Source organism: Hetaerina americana, unplaced genomic scaffold, assembly GCF_022747635.1.
Source record: "Hetaerina americana unplaced genomic scaffold, ioHetAmer1.1.p SCAF_20, whole genome shotgun sequence".
Lineage (NCBI taxonomy): Eukaryota > Metazoa > Arthropoda > Insecta > Odonata > Calopterygidae > Hetaerina > Hetaerina americana.
In genome coordinates this window covers 2201142-2219720 of record NW_027286764.1, presented here as the reverse complement: position 1 = coordinate 2219720, position 18579 = coordinate 2201142, and the positions used below count along the sequence as shown (strand labels likewise).

At 45.1% G+C, this 18579-nt stretch overlaps 1 long non-coding RNA gene across 1 annotated transcript in view; it reads left to right on the top strand.

The window, feature by feature from the left end:
* The window catches only part of LOC139688550 (uncharacterized), a 339160-nt gene extending 320786 nt beyond the window's left edge, over positions 1-18374 (top strand). Inside the window, exon 3 of the long non-coding RNA XR_011700769.1 lies at positions 18044-18374. This is a non-coding gene — a long non-coding RNA (uncharacterized lncRNA). The remainder of the gene's footprint in view (positions 1-18043) is intronic.
* The last annotated feature ends 205 nt before the right edge of the window (positions 18375-18579 follow it).

Sequence of the window (18579 nt, the reverse complement as noted above, 5' to 3'; positions counted from 1 at the left end):
AATGTAATTCTCGCTTGTTTTTAGATGCCAATAAATATGCTACAATTAATTTAACTCCTGGAAATAATGTTAACTACAGCTACCTGACTACAATATCCACATTCATTATGGCATCTGCATGTAAAAATACCTCTTCACGCGTACAAGACGCCGGTAACAATAATAATAAAGTAAGACGTAGATAGGATAATGGAAAAGACTTGGTACTTTTCCACGGATTTTTATTAAACGGTACATTTTATTATAATTTACCCTATGATAAAAATCTGTGGAAAAGTACCTAGTCTTTTAGTATGTATATGAAATACTTCCACGAAGTGAAGCCTGAAACAGTAGAATATATAAGAATAATGGAAATTTACTAGAGGGAGTTGCATTTTACTGGGCTGCTTGGAATGGAATATGTACGAGTCGATTCCACGTCCGCTGGGTGACGTTATCATGCGAGCGGAGCACCGCACCTATCAGTGCGCGGCCGAAAACTAATGAGCGTGACCGAGTTGAGCCGCCGCTTGCCGTTGGGGGTCGCCGGTGTGCACTTTGGGTGTGGCTCGCTGCTTCCAATCAACCGCATTCGCCCGGTGTGCCAACACGCCCCTTTCACTCGACGCTGAATTCATCAGGGGCCCCCACCGCACCCCTCTTCGTCGCCAAGGCGTCGGTCCCTCCCGCCCCCGCATCGCCCCCTTGTCCGCACACGTCCCCCTTTGTCGAGCAGGGGGCCATGATTACTCGCTCCGCCGCGAAATATAATACTTATTCCCTCTGCCCTGTGTGCGCGTAGCATCTCGATGTTCTGAGGGGGCGGATCCCCTCGGGCTTGGGGGGCGGATGGTGGTTGCGGGGCTTTTGCTTGGGAGGATGACTCCGGGACTGTATTCTGCGTCGACTCGGGTTTGCCACTGCCTCCTTCCCGCCCCCACCCCCTTCCTCTGCCTCCGGAGGCGGTGGGCTGAGATGGGTTGCGTCAGACGGGCGTGGAGGGAACCTGCTCAGAGCTCTAGTTCATAGAACTCTCGTTACCAATATATATGCAATTGAAAGGAGTCGCGTGGGGGGGGGGGTGGGGGGGTTGAGCGTATTCTCCAGAACACGGGAGAGGTGGGAGTTCCCCAGCCCTGGCATGCATTTCTTCCATTGGGGAATATATACTCGTCCTGATATATGAGGCGTGCTCACCTCGGGTGAGGCGAGATGCGATGACGAACGTGGCCATTTATATATTACCGTGCGTGGAACCTATTCTGAAATCACCGCCTCGAATTACTATTGTCTTTGTCAGGGGAGCCAGCAAAATCATGAATATATCTCAAAATTGTCACGTGTTTCCATTTGTGAAGTATTTGATCTCATATGATGGGCAACATGCCCATTACAATTTCTAATAAAATCTTGCTCTAAATTTAAATAATATTTTTCCTGGGCCTAGGGAGTGAATTTTGCAGTTCTAAAGCATGACAAGATGCAAAACAAAAAATATTTGAAATATTTTTGAGCAATTTTTGTTGATAATTTTTAGCGATGATGTTGTTATTTTATTATTCTCGGTGCGATGATAAATTCTGATAACGCCTGGAAATGAAATTGTATGTTTACAGTCTTTCATTTAAAATATTAACGTAAGTGTTTTCAAAAAATCGTTGGAAAAATTGTCTTTTGATCCAATTTTTTATATTTGTTGTTTACCAATGCAGGACAGAAAGCATCGTAGATACTTATTAAACCTTATCGTTATAACTTGTGAAATGACCATTTTTGGACCTTCCGTGGAATATTGCACTCTTGAAAAGTATAATCCGTAGTTGGGTGTGGTGGCGTGTCAACAGGAATCAGCAGGAGAGATCGTCAGCAACAAGGCCCCCTTCTCACTTGGCGAATGACCACGGAGTGCAGTCACCTTGTGGATCGAAGTTTCTTTGAGAAAGGGATTTGACGACGAAGGCCCATTTGGGCCGCGTTGATTGTATTCTCAAGCAGTAGCTGGCTGCGAAGTGGAATCTCCGGAGACGCCGCGAGGGGAAACTAGCGAGCGACGGAAACACGAAAGGAGCTTCAGCCTCCTTCATTCCGTGTTTCTCATTATGCATTGGATGGAGTGCTATTTTGGCCAATGAAAATCCATTGATTTGAGTCACGGTTGCGGTTCTAAATACACTTGAGCCCTACGTATAAGTCAAACGTTTTAGAACTTCAAGTGAGTGGAGTGCCGGGGGTCGAGCTTGCCGTTACAGTAACCAATTCGTACTCTGAAAGGAGATCCTGTAATATGTAGCAGTATTTCGGTGGAAGTGTTTCATACCAATCCCTCTCCAACCTATAAATCCTCTGGATCAAATGCTTCCGTGGGAAGCAATCTCTCAATTTCCTCCTCAAACTCCTTCACCCCGGGAGGTAAATAAACAATCCCGGACTTGGCAGTGGGTTCCCCAATGCGTGCCGGAGGGAGGTTGCGTCGCCGTGACGGGCCCTGGTCACGCCAGAAGCGGGCGCTCCGGTGACGGCGGCCGCGTGCGTGGCCGGGAAATTGGAAAGGCGAGGCCATCCGCTCTTTCTCGAGAATGAATTGCCCTGCGCTTCATTGTCAAGTTGAATCAATCAATAAACTATTCCACCGACTCTTTCATTTAGACCCCAAACTCTAAGATAGCTTGGTGTGAAAATTCGAGGACCCTCGTCTTAATAAGGTAGGAGAGATAATGTGTCTATAAAATTAGAGAGATCATGTGTAGAACAGAAAGATTTAAGATGTCATTTTTCCACGAGCAATAAGGGATCAGTATAACATTGTCTGACCGCGGTAGGGGTAAACATATTCGGGTCAAAATTAGTCTGGTGTGTAGTCATCCCCTACCACACACTCTAGCGTTGGCTTGCAGGGCATTAAAATATCTAGATTCTAAGATTCACTTTCCGTACATAATTTTAACTATGATGATGTGCAAGTGAGGGTTTAGGCTGCAACGAGTTTATCTTCGCAGTTAATGCAGTCAAAGACTCGGAAAGACAGCTTCTTGAGTGAATTCGATGGTTTGAGGCTCTACATTGGGAAGACTCATGATTACATGATGACACTGATTAAGGGACCTTTTTACTTTTTCGCAAAAACTTAAGTGCACTGCTAATGCTTTCGCTGCGACAAAGGCGACAAAGACGCACGGACGATAAGATATTTATGCCATACTTGATGATGTTGCTTCTGCGTTGAAACCACTTGCAGTGTACTTAAGTTTTTGTAAGAAGTACAAAATTTCCTCGTTCAGTGAGATGGCTTTTTTCTCATAAAAGAATGCATGCTATTCAGAGATCATCACTTTGCAATAAAAGTGTTGGTATTTGTGCCGTGTTATTTCAACGTGCTTTCGTCCGTCAGGGGTGTCCAGGTTCGGCTCGCGGGTCTGATTTCCCAGCAGCACTTGGAAAGGCAGGTTTTGTTGTCCATGTGAGGGTGTTCCATCCAGGGTCTACGATCGGATGGACCCTGTTGAGAACTTCTGAATATTTCTTTGAGAGGAAGCTGAACCCCCTTAAAAAATGGCATCTTAAATCTTTCTCTTCTTCAAATGATCACTCTAATTTAATTGACATTATCTCTCCTATCTTATTAAGAGGGGGGTCCTAGTCTTTTCATGCTAGGTCTTACGGAGGGCCCGCCGGTTGAAGCATTCTCGGGCGTCACCGAGCTAGAGCACCAATCCATACTCGTGCGCATCCCCCTTGGAAGCTGCAGGCAGTACTTGGGGGATCAGGAACTTATCATTGCACCAAATAGAGGGAGCCAACTCTGCATACCGCACGGGTTTACCCGGAAGTGAGTTCTAGCTTGCGTACGAAAGTCATGTTTTGTAGAAGGGCTTCGGTTATTTCTAATGTCGCCAGTGATTGTTAATTGGGAACGCGCGCGTCTGGTCGAGAGGATCAATCTACTCCACTCCAGTTTCAACTTTAAACCTGCCTTGAGCTCAACCATTTATTCTTATTCATTACTTAACCACAGAAATTAGCGAGTTTCCTTTTGATAAATTCCAATGAAGTTTCTTTGAAGAAGATGATGCTGGGATTCACGGAGAAATTTTTAAATGCGTTACCACAGGCTCTTCTTCGTTAGCTACAAACCACAAGTGAAGTGGCTTTCTTGAAGAAACACAAAAGGCGTTTTCCAGTAGGAACCAAACATTTTCTCTGTTCTTTCGAGGACTTTGAAAGTTATTATTTGTATTCAGTCAATAAAATACTTCGAACAGCCAGAAATTTGGCTGAATAGTGGTGTGTGGACATCCCGCTGATGGTTACGGTCTTTTAAGCACGAGGAATCCGCATGGTTTGTGAAAAGGGAACGCGTTCCTTTGCTGCCTCCGCCGTTGCTCTGCGTCATATATCGATACTATCTGCCTCGTAAAAAACATGCTCCTGTCCATATCGAGTAGGTTTCGCAGAGTTTGACTCGCTCGAGTGTCGAACGCATTTGACTCCGTCTTCTCTTCATGCGCTCGCGTCTGCTGTCGTCCGAGCTGTCTCGCGGTGGACCGCAAAGGAAATGAGCATTGCGCTGCAAACGAACCCGGAGCGAGTGCCTCTTCGATTCCATTTCGACTCCCTTCCGCTCGACTCGAAACGTACAACAGGCGGATCCGTCCCGCGTGGAGTACGGTGGCCCCCGGCGCGTATGCGTCATATTGCGAATGCGATGGGTAGCACTTGGAGTCTCCCGAGGAGCTAAATACAGGAAGAGTTCCAAAAGCAATGCTATTATTTTGAAAAAGTAATTCATTGAACAGATTTGCACAAAAATTCAAAATTCTTCAAAGTTCTGTCCTTGGGCCTCTATACATTTTTTCCAGGCGACTCTGCCATGACCTCTGACATGCGCCCTTGAAGGCGTCTTCGGGGACCTCTCGCAAGGTCTTCGTCACGACTGATTGGATCTCTTCTATGGATGCAAAACAGGTTCCTTCCAGGGATGCCTTACCCTGAGGGAACAAAACGCAGTCTGCTGGGGCGGTGGCATGACTATAGGGGGTGGGGCAGCGTCGGCACCTGGTGTGTGACCGGGAACTCTCAATCTAATGGCGCGTCGTGGCAAGGCGCTACGTTGGAGGTGGTGGAGTTTTCAGGTAGCGGAGATGTCTTTCCTCGGTCTGATGACCCTTTTTCGGAGTCTTTCCAGCGCATACACGCAGTAGGCAGCGTTAACTGTTTGTCCTTGAGGAACAAACTCCTTATGGACCACTCCTTTACTGTCAATGAAGACAATCAGTATTGTTTTCACTTTTGATTCGCTCACTCATGCCTCTTTGGGCTTGGGGCACTGGCCGGTGTGCCACTCAGAGCTCTGGCGTTTCGTTTCTGGGTCGTATTCAAAAACCTAGGTTTCATCACCAGTGATGATGTTATCCAAATAATAAGGATCATTTTCAGTGCGTTTCAAAAGTTCATTTGACATTTCCGCTCGGTTGGTCTTTCGTGACACGGTTGGCGCGCAGAAGTTTACAACAACTGAAGTTGTGCTGCTTTCATAGCTTGGAGAGCACTGAGACTGCCGGTTTCATGGCAAAGCTTAGCGCGTCCACTTCACCTGCTTCAAGTAGTTTGATGTCACTTTAACAAATAGGAGCGGCGTGGGAAATTCAAGTGCATTAATTTTGGAACGCACAATGCCCTAGTTTATACAACTACTCGGCCCTGTCGTCAACCAATTCTCTTTCGACTCTTGAATAAATAACCTTTTTCTCATTCCACCAGGATTTTAAAATATTTATTATTTTAGATTTTTAACCCGGAAACGAGTTGGCAGCCATTTGACTGAAATGACCGAATCACGCATCGGTTGAAGTTAATAGCGATTAAATTGGCAGTAAATAAATGCCTATATGCAAAATCGGAAGCCTTAAGCTCTGGGAGGTAGTACGCACCGGACCTCGTAATCAGCATGCGACAATAATTACTTTTCAAATGGCATTGCTGGCGGTGTAATTATTTTATACCCAGGATTAAGCCCGAAGACGGGGGAGACGGGGGCAGGGAGGCGGGGGTCTTTGGGGAGTAACATGACTCAGATGACTGTAGATTCGCGGTGAATAGTTAGCAGGATAAATAATTTTCATCGGCGAGGTAAGGAATTTGAATTTGATGTCTCCGAGCACAATTTACAGGAATGAAGCTCTGGCGTTTCGACAGGGCGTTATAAATGGCATGCGGAAGCATTGACAATGTGGTGTGTGAATGCCGTTGACTTCCCTTGCCAGTGGCAATGGAGGAGTGACTACCCCACAAAGATGATAATGGGGATGTCGATGCAATTGACTGAGAAAAGAAAAGTAATTGTTTAACGCTATTTGTACCGATTTAAACTTTGAAAGAAACTGATAAATGTTGTCTCCTCAAAATGGGCGATTAGCATATGCAACTGAACGGTTTTCAAATTTCCCTTGAGGTACAGTGTACTTAATTTTTCTCGGTCTGGATGCGCCAGTCGATCTACGTGAGCAGAAGCAGGCAGGTGCCGCTGGGCGCGAAGGCGGGCGAAGCCATGAAGGCCACCGGCTAAGAAGGCATCGCGTGTCGCTAAAAGAGAATAATTGCGAGAATATAAAGAGCCATTTGGCCGCTTTAATAATTTAACAGTTGGCATTTATCCTTGCATCAAATAGTTGATTTATGTCACTTCTAGGTTTTCATTATAGAAAATACATTCCAATATGACGATTGGAAGAAAACTACTACAATGTTTAGCATTGCATTAAAAAGAAATGTATTTTTTAATTTATAAGTAAGTTTCACGTTTTCAAATGCGTTTTTGCCAAAAAAAACATTGAAAATTTCACAGAAATATTTCCTGGAGGTGAGCCACCTATCGCTAATACTCCTTCCTTGCCTAATGCATGTTTCAGGTTTTTAAAGTTCGTGAACATTTTAATTATTAATCCACGCAAACAATATTTAACGCTTCACATTTGCAAAATCCAATAGTAATACTTCAAGAAATTATTTTTTAACTTCACCGTTCCCAGACTGATAAGGTGTATGTCACCCTTCGTGACCGTTTTAAAGAATTCATGTAGATTATTCCCATACATTTAGCAGCAGGTAATGTAAGTCCGTAAACTTATAATCCCATTCCAAATCAGAGAATATCATTCAGTGGTGGATGAGAGGATTCGAAGTATGCGGCTAAAATATTTGATATACCTCGCGGTACATACATTTCTTTGGAGTCCCTTATTTATTGCTCCAACATACATTAATGAGGCGATTAGCCAAGCGCAGAAAATTAATGTACTTGAGCCATGCGCAGTGTGGCTTCAATCAAAACAGCGGGACTCTGAGAAACCGAAAGCCATATCGGTTGGCGTCCAAGTTCACTGTTAACATTAAAATATTCAAGGCAATCGTTTCACGTGGAAAGCAGAATATTTTCCATGCTGGCACGAGTGTAATCAATCAGAACCTGAAATATAGGAATTTATTCTCATTTCAGAAGATATTTTCATGGCACAGAATTGATGAAAAACTACGAGTGCAGTGTGATGTTTTCTTTGCTGCTTCTCTTTGTTGTGACTCTACGGTAATAACATTTTAATAGCTGCCATGTTTGCCAAACTGTTTTTCACTTAAAAATCGAGCGTACATTGAAATAAATTCATGCACTCTAGCATTAAGATAAAATGTTCGGACTTTATTGATGCGCGCATACCAAACAGAAACCGCGGAATTTGCAAATCGTTTGCATAAATGCGTAATTTATGTGCAACTGTACTTCGCTTAATTAATGCTCGTGCATTCATTTTTTTAAGCATCCTGCAATACAGATTTAGAGTTGTGTTTACTGAGGTGGAATAATGAACGGGCGTTGGGCTGAGCTCCATTAAAAAAACTAATAGGAAACAAAAGACTTGTGTGCGATAACGGGCGTTTTTGATGAATCCACTCAATGTGCTCGTGTATTTCCAAATTTGCAGCGCCGCTTGTGTCAATATGCTGAATTGCGTGAATGCCATTTGTGGCTCAAAAATACTATTTTCAATGCGAACCGCCTCGCCAGAGCATGAGCCAAATAATCGGCTGAGTTCAAAATGTTTGAACTGCTCGTTAAAATCCAGCCATAAACATCAAGTGAGATAAGGCAAATCAAATTTGACCAACTAGCAATCAAACGACAATTGAGGGCATTTTGTACTTCGTAGGATGTGCTTAATGTAAATGGAATGCAAAAATGATTTCGTGGATTGCCTCCTGAGACCGGGCGGCTATGTTAAACTGAAGTGAAAAAGGGGAGGCACTTGGAGACCACGTGTCTGGTCGAACTGGGACGACTTAATGCTAAATTTGTGCTAAATATAATGCGAATTCAGTTCTAAAAATGGGCCATGAAGTCTTTTGATTGGAAATGAAAATCTGATATAATTTCGGTGTGGGAAATATTAAATATTTTGATTTTTCTGTGTTCAGGAAAAGGAGCCTTGGATTAAACTCCGTTGTAAAAAGAAACGTGCCTCCCAAAAGAACAGAAATTATCCTTAGGTTGTGAATTTCGAGATCTTTCGGCTGAGGTTAGAGATATTAATGAAAATAGGAATGGCCCTGATGTATATTGGGTGGGGCTCGGGCGTTTCTCGTAATTATTTTATCGTAAACTTAAAATGCGCAATATTTCTATGTTATATTGCTGGATTTCAAACCTAAGTGGCATTTTGCGTCAATGAGAGTGCGCGTCAATCCCCAACCAAAGGCGGATGGGCGGGCGAGGGCATCGCTTTCCTGTTTGTCGCTAAACAGCCGTCCTAAAGCATCTCGGAACATATTAATATACCTCCGAAATAGCGTAGCCATTATAGGTGCAAAATATGTGAATATTTATTGATTACTGACATTAATATTTATATATCACTATGCGTCCTTTTCAAAATGTCAATGGAAAACTGGAAATGGATTGAAAAACCATACATATGGTTCTTCAATGGAATATTTCATCCAACCTGTCCCCTTGTGTGCTAATGTCCGTCCTTCAGCGGAAACACTGAATAACTGCAGCCATTCGGCGTGAGTGAAGGGTATTTCTGTTGCTTAAAAGTTTTTCTGCGGAAGAGGACATCTATCTTAGTCCTAAGTCACCCTAATGTTGGAGGCGGGCTGTTCGCACAATTACGACATTTTAATAGCAACATAAAGTAATACATTTTTTCAGGTTATTATACATGTATTGAAAGTATTGAGAAAATTTTCGGATGGTTAGGTTTATTTCAGATATTGCTAAAATGCTTCTCAACATTCTTCAAACTACTTCTTCCTTTGAGCGTCGACACACTTTTGCCAGCGGCTTTTCAAACGACCCTGGTAGGCGGATTCCGGCAGATCCTTCAGGGTACCCGTGCAAGCTTCATTTACGGCAATTAGGGTCCCATGGTGGTGTCCTTTGAGGGAGGGAGGATTTCACTTTTGGATAGAGGAAATAGTCTGCTGTTGCCAAGTCGGGACGCTAAAGGGAATCGCCACGATGTCGTGCAGAAGGTCTTCGCAAGGAGACATACACTCGACACTGCTTCTGTCTCGAAGGACGGACGACCTTCAGGACGAGTTTAGCGCTTTCGATCTTTCGCATCGCCAAATTAGCAGTGATAATGGTGTGTGCACTGTCATCTTATCAACACCAATAATACGATCTGCGATCGTGCGCACGCTTAACAACCGACGGCCAACGGAATTCAGCACTTCACGCACACATCAGGAAATAATTGTTACCGATACTTTTTATACAAACCTTGTAGTGTTTTATGGAAGCCAAATTATCAGGAGAACCAGTGATGTGGTAGCTACGTAAGGACATATTCCAACTTATTTCGAAAATTGGCCGAATCACGTGCAGCCGAAGGAATGAACCCCAAACCAGCTCCAACGCGCCAAACAAGCACTTGGAATCAAGCTATCGTTTTGTCGACTGCGATTCGATGAACTCGAGGCAGAATAGACTATGGTGTATGCGGGTGGTATTTTATGAGAAAACAATCTTTCCCTACTGTTTGTGTCGATGAGGTGAGAGTATAGAAATAAATAAAAATTAAATTAAAAACGTAAAAAGGTGGACGGGGTTTATATTTTCCCTCACGTTTGAAAACTTTTGGATGCTTATGCGATTTAAGCTCGTTCGTGGATGAAAGGCGATTCCTCGGCGTGTGGAATGGGGAGTTTTAAAATATCACGTCACCGCATTTCTGAAGCTCAGCGTGCGATTTTGCACACGCGTGCCTGGCGAATGACTACACCCTTGCGAGTTCCCAGGGCCCGTCTCGCCCAGGGAACACGAGCTGCTTGGCGTTAAAGCATCCCTGAGCACGCTTCATTTCCCCGAGGCGTGAAAAAACCTCCCTCGCCTTTCCCTAAATTAGTTCGTGCCCTCCCCATCCTACGCACAAACACATTACGAGGGACCGGAGGAAGAAGAGAAGGTCGGCTAGCGAAATATTTTTACATGTTTGACGAGAGTTCAGCCGACCGGCGAAAAATCGGGATGTTGCCGCTCCGATTGCGAGGGCCGGCGGGGGATCGACCGGCCGGAGAAGGGAGGGCGGGGGGTGTGGATCGCTCGCCTCCCCCCCGCCCCATCCTCCCGTGACTCGCATTCAACGCCTCGATCCGCGGTCCGTGCCCCAACCCCCGCAACCCCCGACGGCCACTTGCTTCGCGTCGCCAAGGATTATCAAAGGTGGTATTATTGAGGTGGTCCTGCTGTTTATTGGCTGTCACCTGACACATATATGCGTGCGCTGCAAGACCGTCCAGCCAAAAATTTACCACCTATTCGCCTAGCCGCCTCCACCGCATACCAGCAATACCTCCTGAAGCTCCAAACTATCACCAGCTACCAACCCAAGATCTCCTACAATAAATCCTTCATCCTTATCCATCCTCAATGTCCGAATGATCACCGTAAAATACGTTCCTTCCTAGATACCAACAAACTTCCCTATTTTACCAATCCAACTCCCTCCGAGAAAATGAAATCCTTCGTCATCAAAGGAATCCCGCCCGTAACTCCCTTAGACCAAATAGCCGGAGACCTTGAATCGGATGGTTTTATAACTAAAGGTATAATACGAATGCAATCAGGCCCTGAACATCCCAAACCTTTCTTCTTTGTCAAAGTCACCTTGGAGGATAATTCGCAAGAAAGCGACTTCCTGGCTTTAAAAACGTACTGTGGCATTGATATTTCGATCTCTGAATTCATTCCCTCCTCTGATCCTGCGCAATGTGTGCAATGCCAAAGATTTGGACATACAAGGAATTATTGCCGCCTTCCCTTGAGATGCAGAAAATGTGGTGGTAATCATTCTAGAAACAATTGTCCGCTACCTCCCTCGAGTCCATTCTACTGCTGTAACTGCGGCGGTGCTCATACCGCAACTTACAGAGGCTGCCCCACATTCCTGAAGGCGAAAGCTAGCAAATTGGGTATCTCAGCTCCAACTCTGACCCAATCGTCTACAATTTACCCCGCTCCCCCCCCTGAAAATTACTGGGACAAAAGACAGGCTTCATGCTCAATCGATAACCTAATAGTACCGATACCTTCCTCTACAACCTCCGCTTTGTTAGCTACACCTCCCATCTGTCCACCACCTCCGCCTCTAGATGTTACCCTCCCCCCATATCCTGATCTAAACCCAAATGACACACTTCCTACAACCTTCATCATCCCCCCTCCCCCTGAATTCCAAGATACCGACCGGAATGACATCCCCGAACCATCCACCTCTTACCTTTCCTCCCCTTTTCAACCTACAACCTCTCTTAACAACCCACATACACCGCCTCTTTGCCTAGAAACTAGGAATATTCCCCATATCCAGATACCAACCTTAGAGTCCTCCCCCGACCTTGATTGGCCTCAGCTTGTTCAGCAAACCGTGTCGCTCTTAGCCGATATTACGAAAGCACCCCCGCACGAACGCAGTACAGTCTTCATGAAGGCTTTCACCTCCATAGCTCAGCAATTGTCACAATATGGCTGCAAATAAGGTTAATGTGGCCCAAATTGCCCATCTTAAGTTACTGGCCTGGAATTGCAATGGAATCCGCAATAAACTTGAGCAACTCCACCTTCTCATATCTAAACATAAACCGGACATCATAACGCTATCGGAGACGCAACTGGCTTCAAATCATCATCTCTTCACACCTGGTTACTCCATTTATCGCCTAGACCGAACATCAAATGCCAGCAAACACAAACTAGGTGGTGGAGTTGCCATTCTAATTAAGTCCTCTCTTAAACATACACACCTTCCTTCTCCCATGAGTAAACTTGAAATCATAGGCATTTCCCTACACACTTTACTTGGACAAATTAATATATACAGCTTATACATTCCACCCAAATCGACCGACATAGACTCAATCCATCACATTCTTGACTCTCCTCTTCCGACTATCATTTTTGGCGATCTCAACAGTAAACACACCTCCTGGGGCTGTAAAAAGTCTAATCCTAAAGGCTCGACCCTTCTTGAACTCGCTACTGATTCTGACTACACAATTCACGCGCCTTCAGAACCAACCCACATTTCAGAACATAACAACGTAGACACCTCAGACATCTTAGACATTGCTATATCAAACAATTACCCCTACATTATCTCCTCTAAAGTCATTCACCATTATTGTTCCGACCATCTTCCAATCATTTACTCCATTGAAACTGCACCGGTATTATCCCTTCCTATGCCTGCTAAAGGTCATAACTGGAAAAAATTTTCAACTATTATATCGGAAGCATTCCCCTCAGATCCTCCTGTTGTAAACTTGACTCACGCATCTATAGACTCCAGTATACAGTTTCTTACCTCCAACATAAACACGTCCCTTGTCCGCTCTCTAAAACAAACTCCTAGCCAGCCCCTACTCTCACATGCCCTACCCCAACACATTCTCTCCCTGATCAAAGACAAAAACAGACTCCGAAAGTTATATCAGAAGACCAGATCACCTCACCTAAAAACACAATTCAACGCAATATCCAACATTGTTAAACTAGAACTTCAAAACCACAGATCCCAGGAGTGGAATGAGAAAATAGCCAACCTTTCCAGAAACGACAACTCGTTATGGAAAATGGCCAGGACACTCAGAAATCCAACAAAAACCGTACCTCCTTTAAAAATCAATGGTTGTATATTAAACTCAGACAAGGAACGTGGAAAAGCCTTCCTCAATAGAATGACCAATACCTTTGCACCTCATACTATGCCAACCAAAAACACAGACATCATCACCTTTTCTTCCGCCATTCTCTATTCCCCTACACCAGAACCCATAACTTGCTCCTCTAGGGAGGTTTCCAATGCTATTGCATCATTTCCCAATAAATGCTCCTCTGGTCCTGACTGTATACCAACAAAAGCTGTTAAATTACTCCCATCACCATGCATTGACTTCCTCACGTACATTATAAACTCCTGTTTTGCAACCTCGTACTTCCCAAAAGCTTGGAAGGCCTCAGACATTATCCTTCTCCCCAAACCAGGCAAGGACCTATCCGACGTGGACAGCTACAGACCTATCTCTCTCACCTGCACCCTTGGTAAGCTCTTAGAGAAACTCATTCTGAACCGCCTCAAACAACTTTCTCATCCACTATACAGAAACGAACAATTTGGGTTCACAGCCAAAACATCCACTGTTCACCAAATTAACCGACTTACGGAATTGATTACCTCCGGTTTTAATACTAAACTTGTAACCTCTGCAGTATTCCTTGACATTAGCCAAGCATTTGACAAAGTGTGGCATGAAGGTTTGCTTTACAAGCTGAGCCAAAAGAACATCCCGTTATACCTCTTAAAATTGATTCAATCCTTCTTATCTAACCGCACCTTTTCCATTTCCCACCATTCCTACAAATCGAGATACCATAATATCTACACAGGCGTACCCCAAGGTGCCGTCCTAAGTCCATTACTGTTCAACATTTATATAGATGACATTCCCATCCACCCGGATACTCACCTATTCCTCTACGCCGATGACACAGCCATAGCAGCCCAGAGCTGGTGGCCTTACAAAACCACTGACGCTCTGCAAGCACACCTTGATCTAATCGAGTCCTGGCTTGCTGAGTGGAGATTATCTGTAAATCCCTCTAAATGCACCAAAGTATGCTTTACTCGACACCCGACAAAATATAACAATACCTATCTTACCTTAAATCAACAAATTCTCCCACAGAAACCAACCCACACATTTTTAGGTGTAGTAATGGACTCTAAATTATCCTTCGTTCCTCATATCAACCATAAAATTTCCAAAATCCGCTCCACCGCATTTGCCTTACATCCTCTTCTTACTCAAACCTCCAAAACCTCTCTATCTAATAAATTGAATATCCTAAACTCAGTATTGCTTCCACAAATTCTGTATGCATCTCCAATATGGGCCACAGCCCCTGCATTTGCGTTAAAGAAAGTACAGACTTGGCAGAACAAGATTGCTCGCCGGCTTGGAGGAGCACGCTGGTTTATTCCAACAGTGAATGTTTTCAGAGAACTTAACCTTCCAACAATAAATGAAGCCATTTATGCCGCCCTAATAAGTTACAGGAAGTCGCTTGAACAGTCAAAAAATCCTCTCATCGCAAACCTTTGGTCCTCGTCACTACCTTCTGGAATTTACCCCTACCCACACCAACTGGTAAAATCTAAAACGTGCATCCCTAAAAAGAAGAGACGCCTAAACCTGCCGGCAAATATAACCTTTCATCCTACCCTTAACCAACCTCATCGTAATTTCCCCCCACCGAAGGAAACTCCTCAGCAGAAAAAGACTAAAACGAGACAAGGGCCTGGCTCTCCTGATATCCCTAACCTACTCCCACCTGATCCTACCTGAGAAATGTATCCCTCACTTCACCCTTACTACCAAATAAATGAGCTTTCACCTAAGTAAAAAAAAATATATATATATATATATGAATTAATTAATAAAAAAAAATTATAACAATAAACTCTACGGAAAAAAAAGAAAAAAAAACATAAAAAACAATAATAATAAAAAAAATAATAAAAAAGGAAGGAAAAAAAAGAAAGTAATTGAAATACAACAAGACAACTGAACTATCCTGTCACCCTACCAACCTTATTAAAAATTACCACAACACAAATACCAACTCTGCCTCTAAAGGATGTGAATCCGAAGGAGTAGTTATAGGATTACTTCCAATGGTCTGGTCTGGTCTGGTAGGCGTGAATTCCGTCGCGACCTCTCCGAGCACTTCCCAAGAGTTCATTCGGCGTTGATCGCCATAGCCCTAGTATGCCCTCCCGTGATGCCTTGCCTTCAGAACCATGGAATTTTGGCATCCTCAACGCTCTTCTAGTAAGTGCAGAATGGTCCACGCCCGCTGCTTCGTTTCAAGAGACCAGGCTTTTCATTTTGAGGGCGGGACAGCTAGGTTTCTGCATGCCTCAAATGGTATGACATATCGGTGCTAAATTATTAACTTGAAAGCGACAATATATCCCTTTTAAATTGCATACATTATCGTATGTATAATGTTTTGATTTTTAGGAAAACAGAAGTAAAAATGGAACTCCCTGTTCCGGAAATTAGAACGGCATAAATGTATGTCTTAAGCCACCCGATAGACGTCGTGGAAGCCTTGAGATTCACTTCCTCTCTTCTTCATCCTGTTGTCGATGATCCAAAGTAATACCTTTAGCGCGAGTGATCACGTAGTCCCCTCATTCTGCCGTTAATTCCTTTTTGAGATGGTGCCAATGCGGATCTAACAAACTCTTTTTCTCCCAAAATAATTTAATAATCACTGCAAAAAATGTCACTCAATTATATTTTTGAGGTGTAATATTAATTCGTGTATCATCTCAATGAATCATTTCGGCGGATCCCGAGAGGATCGAGCGCCACGCCAAATCGATCTCGGGATAGATGGCGAAGTTTCCCGATTACAGTATATGTAAAATATGTGGCATATTCAATTGATCATGGACACTGTTGTTTAATTTAAATTTGTAACGACTAGATGATGATATTAAATAGAAAATGTTATCGCTTCGAAATCTAACGAGCATCTAACTCTCTATTTCAAAAGTTACGTGCCTGTTAAGCCAGTTACAGAGCCAACGAGATCGCCTCCGAAGCTGCTGTCGCAAGAGGATTAATGACCCGCGCATCGGCTTTGGGCCGGCCGGCCGATGCGGGCGAGGCAACCCCCCCCCTCCCCCCCTTCCTCTCGACGCTGCGGATGAAGAACTCCCGAAATATTATATAGGCGGAAATACGGGTGCGTTCTTGTCGAAAGTTACGGAAATTATCAACCAGTTTTTATCCTAAATAGTTGCGTGATAGTTTTTAGCCAAGTTAAGAACGTGATTGCTCGGAAGGGATGCTAGTTTGTTTTAAAGCGTCCGTTTGACCCTCGACTGTGGCGCCTCACACGCGCAGGCGGACATCGTTTTCTCAGTGCAACTGGAATCGCGGGATTTGGTGGGAAAAACGTTTTGCATCGAAACTGTTGGAAACTCGCGGTGGACTCGAAGCTTTGGTGGCTCTGCTGACTAAAGCTGTGTTATAGACATGTTGAGGAAAGGATTCGAAATACTCTCTAGGAAAACAATGTTTCCCCGTGCAGAGATTGTATGTTGTTAATTTGAAAGTATTAAATTTAGATTTTCTTCGGAGAATTTGATAATATTGACACTTTATTAGTAGTATTAACGTGGGAGTGAAATATTTCACACTGAAATCGTAAATGAATACATAAATTAGAGATCCGATAAATGTAACATTACCTCTAATAGGGCTAAACAGTTTGATAATATTGATAAAAAACTTTTTCGTTTTCATCAAATGAACATTTATTTAATAAAATATGTAATCTCTTGAATTTTTTTCGGAGTAAAAAGTTTTCCGCTCCAAAGAATGAAGATGATCGAGGACTAATTTAGGAGTGCGAGAGCAGAGAAGCGAGAGGAGGTGTTTCTACGCTCCCAGAATCAGAGCAGGGAAGAGATGATACTTAGAGTGAGAGCAACCAGCATATCCTCGATTTTTGATCTGGAGAAGAACTGACCGCGTGGGCCGGAATATGGTGCCATTTCTCTTAAAGGGAATGGGAGGGGAGAAGCTCAAATGAAGGACTAGTCCTTAGAACCTTAGTATTAGCTGATTATTCGCCGCCGTGACTAACTTGCCCTCGCCATTTCTGGTTACCATGCCTCCCAATTTGCATAACTCTGTTATTTGCACATACAATGGAAGCCAATTTTAGAATTGTGTCTTCTTCTACCTGATACCAATATTACGGTTTTCTTTTGAAGCCATTTGTTTGCCCCGGAGTCAGTGGGAGTCTTTTTTCCCTGGGGAATTCAAACGGCAGCATTGTCGAGGCTCTCTCGGGATATTTAGTTCGTTTCCTAATCAACGCAGACGTTGACCAAGATGCGCGAATCCGCCAATCTTCCCGGCTCGTTTCTCTGTCATCGTGTCTTCAGAGGAAGGCACAGTTGGGGAAGCAATTGCTCCGTCTCCCTGCGGGCCGCGCACAAATAAGTCGAGGCGCCAATGCATTCGAGAGCAATCGTAGATGAAGCGTAGGAATATTGTCGGACGCATCCGATGCCGAATGGGATGACAGAGGGTGGAAAAACGGCAAAAGCACAAAGTGAAAACCCGGAGCAAGAGGGAAACAAGGGCCAAGAGTGAAGGGGGATAAAATGGAAATATAAGAGCTTACTCCGAGTCCCATGTTTGTGTGTTCCCCGCCCCCATCCTCCGCCGCCGTCCCCCCCCCTCAATGTGTTTCCTGAGTGGTGCCACACCGGGGGCAGAGGAGGGACGCGTGTGCGTTCGGGGACGGGGCTGATGAAGGCGGTGCGTGCGTGCGGGGGTCGTTGATGGATCGATATCCGGAGACCGCGACGCCGACGGCCAGCCGGCAGGGACGAGGGGCCGCACCCCCCCCCTTGCGCCCCACGCCACAACACCACCACCCTCACCCTTCTGCTGCTGAAACCCTGTTTGTTTGGTCATTCAACAGGTCTTCATCCCCGGCCGCCGTCTCCGAGGGAGGGGAGGGCAGCGGGCGCCCGGGGTCCCTTTCGACGGCGACGGAGGGCACTGGTAGTATCCCTCCCCCGCACCAAACGACTCCCGTCGCGGGGGTAAGGTCCCCCTCGCCCCCCTCTTCACCCGGAGAAGAGGTGTGCCTCCTCCTGCCCACAAGGCGAAGCGTGAAAGGTGAGCCATCCATCGAGGGGGCGGGAATGACATCGAGGGCGCCACCCCCGTAGGAACCCACCCCCACCGGCGTGGCCTACACGTGTTGTTTCCCTGGCCCCGAACACGCACTCGCGGGGAGGGTGTTTCGGGTCCCGGGGGCGGGAGGGCGCGTTTGACGAGCCCCGTGGAGGAGATGACGGGGGCGGGCGGGGGCGGGCGGCGGGCGGCGTCGTCGTGGGCGGACCGCCGAGGCGGTCCGCGCGTGCGCACGGCGGTCGCGGTGCCGGCAACGCTGTCTGGCGGAGTGCGGAGAGGATGCTCTCCCCGCTCGTAACCCCCCGTTGCAACCAAGAG